The 9,304-nt window shown below is 39.7% G+C and overlaps 1 long non-coding RNA gene across 1 annotated transcript; it reads right to left on the reverse strand.

Annotated features, from left to right (window-relative positions):
• Positions 1-2,045: 2,045 nt before the first annotated feature.
• Positions 2,046-9,053, reverse strand: LOC125485433. Its single transcript, XR_007264165.1, has 3 exons — positions 9,028-9,053; positions 6,756-6,889; positions 2,046-2,091 (listed from the first exon to the last, which is right to left on the reverse strand). It is a non-coding gene; the product is annotated as an uncharacterized LOC125485433 (long non-coding RNA).
• Positions 9,054-9,304: the final 251 nt, after the last annotated feature.

Consider the following 9,304-nt stretch of genomic DNA (forward strand, 5'->3'; position numbering starts at 1 on the left):
AGTCTTAGGGTTGAATTTTTCTTTTTGATACATGTGAGTTTGTTTCAAATAGTTCTTCTATTGTGTATTTTTTTTTGTGTGTGTAATAACTTATAATCTTCTGTGAAAAGTACATTAGCAGCCTCTTGTGAATATATTTAGTGAGTGACCTCAAAGGTAACCAAAAGGTAAAAGAATAAAGCTTACGAGGTTGTTGATTTGCTTGCCTAGCTGGCTTGTTTTCTTTCAGATGTTTCGTCACCATGCTAGGTAACATAATCAGTGAGGCCTCTCATGAAGCAAGGTTATTCTACTCTGCTTGGAATTTATAGTGTCCAGTCTGTTATGGAGAGTAGTGTCATATATAAACCCATACAGATCAAAACCGGAAGTGACACTACTCACCATAATGGACCAGACAGTACAAATTCCAAGCAGAGTAGAATAACATTGCTTCATCGGAGGCTGCACTGATGATGTTACCTAGCATGGTGACAAAACATCTGAATGAAAACAAGCCAGCTCGGCGAGCAAGTCAACCACCTCACCCACAACCTGAGCTACAAAACTTGGCTAAAACTTTAAATAAAACTGATGAATTATCAACTCAGGTCTCACTCTGGGATCTGACTTGTTCAATATTGCTACCAGCTTAGATCATAACAATACATATTAATCTAAGGAGAAACGCATTACTTAAAGTTATTTCAATATCATTAACGTGTGAAACATGCACAAATAAAAATAGTGCAGAAAATATTAAAACCATTGCAGTTTTCTCCACCAGGTTTGACCAGAGTTGAATGAATACACAGAATTCAGCTTCTACAATTAATTTAATACTTATTCCATAGTGAAGCTTGACATTCCTGGGTTGAGGAGGATACTGCATTAGTAACATAGGGGCAGGTTGGATTCAATGAGACGTCCTTTTTTGACAATAAGAAATTGGAATGGGCACTTGAGGCTTAGTCTCAAAGTTAGTCAAGGGAGACTCGATTCTGTGGTGGTGGGGAGGTGGTAGTGAAAATCAAAGCTGAATTTATAACTCCTTCCTTCTGATGGGTGTCTGAGATGCACTCTTATTGGCACAGGCAGACAACCACTGACAGTTAGATGAACTCCATCTTGGTTCACCAATTTCCAGTGATATGAGAGATCTGCAAGCACTTCCCTGGTATTGGTGCCAAAATTAAAGACCTGTCTAGGATCTGACTTATCTGATGATAACATCAGCTGGGATCATTGTGCTCCATTTCCTCTCCACTACAAAAATCCCAATTTCGACTCCATAAGGTAATTTACTTCTGTTTCAACTGCCAGTAAATCTACCACCAATACTCCAGTTCGTACTTTGTTACCTTAATCTTTTGTGTTCTTCTGAAGGAATAGAGCCTACCCATCTGTTCTAACTCTTTTCATAGATAGAACTGCCAGATGCCACCATCATGAATGTTTAGCTGAGCTCCGATCTACCCAAATCAGCAGCAACATTGGAACAACTGCAGAAGGGAATGAGCTTGTGATGGACAATCTTACCACCTTGTTAATCATTTATTCTTTGATGTTATTTTAATCACCTATATGTTTATTTACGTTAGATGAAGAGTGTGAAATGGATATTGGCATTTGAACATTGATTTTATGAATAGTTGTGGTTAGTCGTTTGCCTGGACAATCTAACCACTGCCCCTTGACATTCAATGGTGTTACCATCACTGAATCCCCGACTATCAACATCCTGGGAGTTATCACTGATCAGAAACTCAACTGGGTGCACCACATAAATGCAATAGCTACAACAGCAGATCAGAGGCTAGGAATACTGCAGTGAGTAATTCACCTCCTGACTGCCCAAACACTGTCCACCATCCATAAGTCACAAATCAGGAGCATGATGGTATACTCCCCACTTGCCTGGATGATGCAGCCCCAACAACACTCAAAAAGCTTGACACCATCCAGGACAAAGCAGCCCTCTTGATTGGCTTGCATCCACAAACATCCACGTCCAATGCCAAGTAGCAGCAGTGTGTACTATCTCCAAGATGCACTGCAGAAATTCACCAAAGATCCTCAGACAGTACCTTCCAAATCCTCGACCACCTCCATCTAGAAAGACAAGAACAGCAGAAAAATGGGAACACCACCACCTTCAAATTCTCCTCCAAGCCAATCACCATCCAGACTTGCAAATATATTGCTGTTCTTTCACTGTTGCTGTGTCAAAATCCTGGGATTCCCTTCCTAATGACATGGTTGTTCAACCACATCAGGTGGACTACAGCGGTTCAAGAAAGCAGCTCACCACCACCTTCTCAAGGGCAAATAAGGATGGGCAATAGATGCTGGCCAGTCAGTGATGCCCACATTCCACAAAAAAAGAATTTTTAAAATTAGCATTTTAAGGTTCCAAGTTATGCAGACTTTTTGCAAAGATGATTTTCAAAGCTGTTTCATAGTGTCAGTTTCATGGGAATATCAAAGTTTTGCAATACTTGTTCATGCTTCATTTATTCTGTTTACTGAAGGAATAGGACACATGAGGGATATGAAGGGGGCATGGCAACTTGGAAGGGTTTGGGAGAAATGAGAGGTATGGAAGATGTGCTGACATGGAGGAGGCACGTGTACGTGGACACACATGGGAGAAATAAAAGGGCAAGGAGGAAATGATGGGGCACAGAAAGGGCATGGAGTTTGTTGAAGTGAAGGGGTGAGGTGTGTAGTTTATGAAAATTTAAGGGCTGGGTAATCACATTCACAAAGGGACCAATGTCCCACTGAATGGAGTTGAGCCTTCTAGCCTGCCAGCTTTGGCATTCATTTACCTTCATTGTTGCCTCAAGCCTGTATCTGGAAGAATTGGGCCTATATCCACCCTGCCCCGTCTCCCCAGAACAAAAATAATCAGATTGCACAGTTATGATAGGACAGACATAGATTTCATATAAAGTTTCTTGAATACCAAAGGAAGTACCCATCTGTGTTATGACTCCTTACATGTAGCACCTTATAAGAACACTGGTATGACTATATGGTTCCATCATCTAATAATTCTAATCTAATAACGTTCAACCATCAAGCAGGTATGAAAGGAGGAAATTAGGACAGAGGATAGTATTTGTTATTGTAATGTATTAACAGGTGTCAGACATTATCTTATACTTGATCATTTATCATTTACTATTATGGTGCAAGAAAAAGAAACCCCTGGCTCCAGAAATTTTCTTGGATAACTGTTCCAATTTGTCTCGGTCTACACGAGTGTCATTGTTTTTAATTTAAGAATTATGTTATGTGGAAAAACTAAATTACTCAAAGCAATTTACTAACTTGTGCATCAAATAATTTGACCTGGATATGTGTGATCTCCATTAAAAAGGTTAGGTTCAAAGACATGGTTTATGGGTAGATTTTATGATTTAAATTTTCTCAGTGGGTGCAGAAATGGTTTTTAGTGTTGTATATTTGTAGAGATGCACAGTATAGTTTGCCTGCGATTGTGACATTATCTAAATTGACCTACAGAAGTTGTCTCAAACCGATTCCATCTCACATTACAATTCAGTACAATTCAGGCAATCTGGAAACAATTAAAACATCATTTATCAACATCAGGGAATTGACCGTGGCAGCTGCCACTACCCAAGATTAAGCATGTATTCTGGCAATGTTAAATGAACATTTACACACAAAATGTTTCCTTGCTTGGAATGACATTGAGTGTCTTGGTAAGGGTTAGCTTAAGTTAGCAGCTCTTATCCTAAAGTTGGTCATTGCATTAAACTAGTGATTAATAAATACAGTGTATAGCAGAAAAATAGTATTCTGGTGTATTCATCTGTAATTTTGCATGATATTTCACATTGGTCATCATTCAGCGATGGCACTCTCATCTGTAGGTTAGAATGCTGTCTTTCAAGTCCACTGACAATTCTTTGCAATTCTAGTGTTGAACTCTGATTCTGCCTGCCCTTTCAGGTGGATGTGAAAGATTCCATGGTCCTATTTTAAAGAGTAGGGAAGTTTTCACTCTATCCTGACCAGTATATAATCCCTCAACCAACAGCATTGTAACAAATTATTTCATCATTATTGAATGCTACTGATGGAACCTTGCTGTGTGCAAATTGGTTGCCATGTTTCCTGCATTATAGCAATGAGTACATTTTAAATGTGGACTGAAAAGCACTTCAGATTATTCTGAGACTGTGTAATGAGTTATATATTGCAGGTTTTCTTTCCTATTAACCCTTTCACTGCTAATCTAGCACAAAATCATAATAACCCCACAGTAAATGTCAAAAACAAATTATAGGCATAATTAAACGTTGGGCTGGATATCACTGTACAGCCCAACTCTTTTAAAGGCCAAATAAAAACTGAAAGAACTGTGGATGCTGTAAATCAGGAACTAAAACAAAGTTGCTGGAAAAGCTCAGCAGGTCTGACAACATCTGTGAAGAAAAAAATCAGAGTTAATGTTTCGTGTCCGGTGACCCTTCCTCAGAAGCCGGACCCAAAATGTTAACTGATTTTTTCTTCACAGATGCTGCCAGACCCGTTGAGCTTTCCAGTAACTGTTTCTTAAAGTCCATCTTACACAGGCCTGACCATGTCATAACAGGAATAGAATTGGACTGAATCCATTCCGTTCTGTTCCGTTCCGTTCCATTCCATTCCAGTCCAGACATGTTCTGGCCTGTATAAGACGGGCTTTAAAAAAGTGTTGGGCAGAATTCAATTCCAGGATTCACATCACAGGCGATGTTGAAGGAGATGGGGAAAGGGAATGGGTCGCGAGACTGCGTACAGCTGACTTTGCCAGTTCCATTGCCAAGGTGGGATGTTTAGGCTTCTATGACCTTCATGAAGTTGGGCCAGCTTTTCAAAGCTTTTATAGACAATATGATTCATGCCAGCTCAGAGATGCCAGGAACAACTGTCAGCCCTGGTTGGAAATGGGAATCAGTTGGTAAATTCAAAATGTGTTTCCAAACTCATGTACCATAATGAGATGTGCATGCCAAGTTTTCAATACATTGAGCTTTGTTTTGAACTGATAATTGAGCATTCAATTGAACAGATTTGTAAAAGTGGATTAAATCAGAGCCAGCATCAGTCAACAAGCAGAAAAGTATGCATGGATGGTCTTGGCACAAGATAAATCATGGTAGCCGATGTTTGGATAATTTCTTGTGTAAAATGTAATGGACCATCCAGGATTGAATAGGAATAATTAAAGTTAGAATTGTTAAAGGTGATTTCAGCCATAGGTGAGCTGTGGCAGATGCAGTCTGGTGATGTTATGGAGGTGGATTTAGATGGTTTTAGTGACCCCAATAACATGCAATTAGAAGTGCATCTTCAGATCAAATACTGTGTCAATGTTGGGAACCATTATCAGGGAGACAGATGGGAACTGTAACTAGAAAACAAAATTTGTTTTGAAGAGTAATGATACTGGCTTTAGTCTGCCCAATATTCAACTGCAAGGAATTGCTGCTCCTCTGGTAATGGATGTCTGACAATTTAGAGATATTCAAAGAATTAAAAAAGATGCTGGTTAGAAAAAGGGAACAGAGGTATATCCTTACGGGGCATCAGAGATCATGGGTATGTGAATCAGAAGAGAAACCATTGCAGGTAAAACTCTAGCTAGAATTAGATAGATAGGAATAGCCCCTGGTAAGTACAATTCCATCCAGTTGGACAGTATAGAAGAGAGGCACTGGCCAAATGTAGCAAAGACTGCAGACAGAATAAGGCGGCAAGGAAAGATTGTTTGCCATTTTCGATCACAAATGATAGCATTTACAGCTTTGATAAGAGATGTTTCAGAGTTGTGACAAGGTGGAAACCTGATTGGAGGGATTTAAACCAAGGCTTCTGAGAACAATAGGCAAGAATTTGGGTCGTGATATCACATTCAAGCACTTTAGAAAGGAATGAAGGATTGATGATGTGGTGGTTTATGCTAATTGTTTGTAAGGATAGATTAGTGGGGAAAGGGTAAAGAGAGCAGGTTGTAGGCCTACTTGTAGCATAGGGGTAGTGGCTCTATCCCTGGACTGAGAGGCCTGAGTTCAAGTCCCATCTGCTCCAGAGGTCTGTATAACACCTCTGAACAGGTTGATTAGAAAAATAAGTCAAAAGAACAAGTGGGTTATATTAGCAAGATGACTTGGAGAGGACATGAGAGAAGACCTGAGAAAACAAAGTAGTTTCAAATTCAAGGCTAACACAGAGGGTAACCTTAAAGGAAATTTCCCCAGGTGACTAAAGGGAAAGAGGGGAAGTTGTAGAGGCAGTTGGTTGGATGGTCTGACTCTTAACGACAGCACCCATGAACTCATTATAATTAGTTTCAAAGGTGAAGATAGGAGAAACACTGAAAAGGTGTTGGCAGGTTTGCAATAGAGGAAAGAAGTCACAGCTATTTTCACATTTCAGAATGATCCCAGAATAAGTGGGCAGTTTCGGCAGGCTATCACCAAACCTAAAACAGGTAGTATTTTTACATTAGAAATAACAAGGTGTAGAGCTGGATGAACACAGCAGGCCAAGCAGTATCATAGGAGCAGGAAGGCTGATGTTTCGGGCCTAGACCCTTCATCAGAAATGGCCCGAAACGTCAGCCTTCCTGCTCCTACGATGCTGCTTGGCCTGCTGTGTTCATTCAGCCCTACACCTTGTTATCTCAGATTTTCCAGCATCTGCAGTTCCTACTATCTCTAGTATTTTAACATTCTTTGACTTTGGTCAATTCTTACCACTTGTTGAATCAAGGTAATTTCTTCAATGAATCTGTCCTACATACTGTAGGATTGCAAGTCCTATCCAATTCTGCACAATTGAGTCTAGCACAAATCATCACACGCAAGAAGGTCCTTGTCAACAGTATAATCTGAAAAAAAAGAAAAGGATAATTTTTATCTCCCGAGTTCATCATTCTTTTTGCTATGTGTCGTTTTAAGAAGTTTGTCCCTGTGTTTTGGTCAATTCATCACATAATAGTGTTTCAATTTATACTCTATTAATTGCTTCTTGGGCACTGCTGGAATTCATTCGTCTATTACTACTGTTGCAATTCTGTATTCTGCTACAGTAGCCAGATCTACCAAATATATTTTGATCCTCATTTTGCCTGACTTTAAACCTTCTCTTGTTTTGGCTTCTGCATCTAACATCTGGCCATTCTGAAATTTGGCAAACATTGAATCTTCTATTCTTTGTATCACCCACAGAATGTCTAGTTTGTTCCATCAAGGCTGAAGGAAAAGACAGTTTCTACAGGAGTTTTTTTTTCAAACCAGCAGATATCTGATTTAGCAGGGTGTCTCTCTTGGAGAACTGAACGCCATTTAGAACTTTGTACAATCCAGCAATTTAAAATGCCCTTACTGATCCAGGGATCCTCTTTTTGAATCTTTGCTACAGTCTGCTCAATCCAATGACGCATGTTGTCTGCAAAGTGGCCTTTGGTTTTCCAAAGTCTATCAAGGTCCAACCAAGACTCAGACATGTAACACACCAGTCAATCTCTTCCAGTTTCAGACAATAGAACTATCCCCAACAATAAGCATCTGGATTCCTCACAAATCCCAATGGAATCACTACATGGGATTTGCCCAAAAGGCTTAAACTTCCAGTTTAAACCCTGCATCAGAAGTAATCTGAAGAAGTCTCCAATTCAGAGTTAAAATCAGATTTTATCATCTTACGGTTCTGACTTACACACCTGGATAGTTTTCCAGGAAATGATACTCAGATTAAAACCTGCCCTACTGTCTGGACGTATGTAATTGACTTCCTCCCAAGTTCCCATGCAACCCCAAATCTTGATTATTCCTCTGGTCTCCCAACCAAGCAAACATCCTGCCTCCCCTGACTGAGCACCTTCCCCCTCCCCCTCCCCCGACTTCTCCCTGGCCAGACTAAACCCCCTTAACCCAACTCAACCTTCAACCAGCTACACCCACAGACCCACCAATCTAACTCAAATAACACCCCTTCAACCACCCGTCTACTTATTGTCTTTCTGGATTATTCCTTCTAGATCTCAACAAACTGCACCCCCTGCCAACTGACTACTATCCCTGATTCACACCAACCTGTTACTCATGTACCAAACCACACCCATATCTCCCCACCCCTAAACACTTCATCCATTCCCTCACCCATTTATTCTATATGGGCCTTCTGTCCATAGCTTCTCAAAGACACTCTGGATATTTAAACTGTTCAGTCACCAGAATATGGCAACTAGTGCTATTAGAAAGGATGCTGTCAAAAAAAATAATTCTCAATGGTGCTGTTTGTGAGAATTCTGCTCGTGGTGAGTTCTGTAGGATTCTCCATTGGAAGATGAACCTGAAAAATTTGAACACAAATAGCGAAGTGATTTATGCCTAAACTGGGTCAGAAATAGGGAGTCCAAACCAGATCCGAAGATTTGGGCCATCATAGTTCCAGTAAATGCCATCTAAGAACTCAATAAAAAAAGTCAAAACCTTCATCACTGTCCGAAAACAAGCATCCAACTCATAAAATACTTTAACTCTGGCTTTCTTTTTGTAGGAAATAACACAAGGGACATTGAAATAAAAACAGAGTAATGTGAAAGCTGGAGATACCTCCATTAGAGAGATATATTGGAATGAATCATTAACTCTGTCTCCCTCTCAGAAACTGCCAGACCTTCTAAGCCTCTTCAGCAGGGACATAACCTATATCCATATATACACACTTAATTCTTGCAATGATCACATGTTTAGACACTGAGAAATCTGGAGAGTAATCATAACCTGACTTGTAATGGTTTTCTGTCATTTTCCACAACACCAATTGGAATTGTTGTTTTCTGTTTGATTTTCATTCATTCATTCATTCATTCATTCATTCATTCATTCATTCATTCATTCATTCATTTCTAACCATCATCTTTAGGCATCCCCTGCTATTTTCTGCTCCCTAGATATACTCCAGAAGGCCCATTGGTGAAGGAAAGACTTACAATAAATCTTTACACAGATGTTTACTTACAAAGTCACATAATAGAAGCATATACCTCCTAAATGAATAACATTACCCTCAGGATGTGTCTGTTTAAAGGAATTCAAGTGAATCACTAGCAAATAACCAGCATCTGCATCCAATTAAACACAATTAATATACAATTAACATATAGAACAACCACAATAAGGCTCTTGTTGCTCAGTGATAGTATCCCTGCATCTTAACTCGGAGATCTGGCTTTATGTCCCACCTGATCCGGAGGTGTGTAATAACATCTTTGAACAGGTTGGTTAGAAAATATCCA

The sequence above is a fragment of the Rhincodon typus genome, chromosome 19 (assembly GCF_021869965.1).
Source record: "Rhincodon typus isolate 14 chromosome 19, sRhiTyp1.1, whole genome shotgun sequence".
Lineage (NCBI taxonomy): Eukaryota > Metazoa > Chordata > Chondrichthyes > Orectolobiformes > Rhincodontidae > Rhincodon > Rhincodon typus.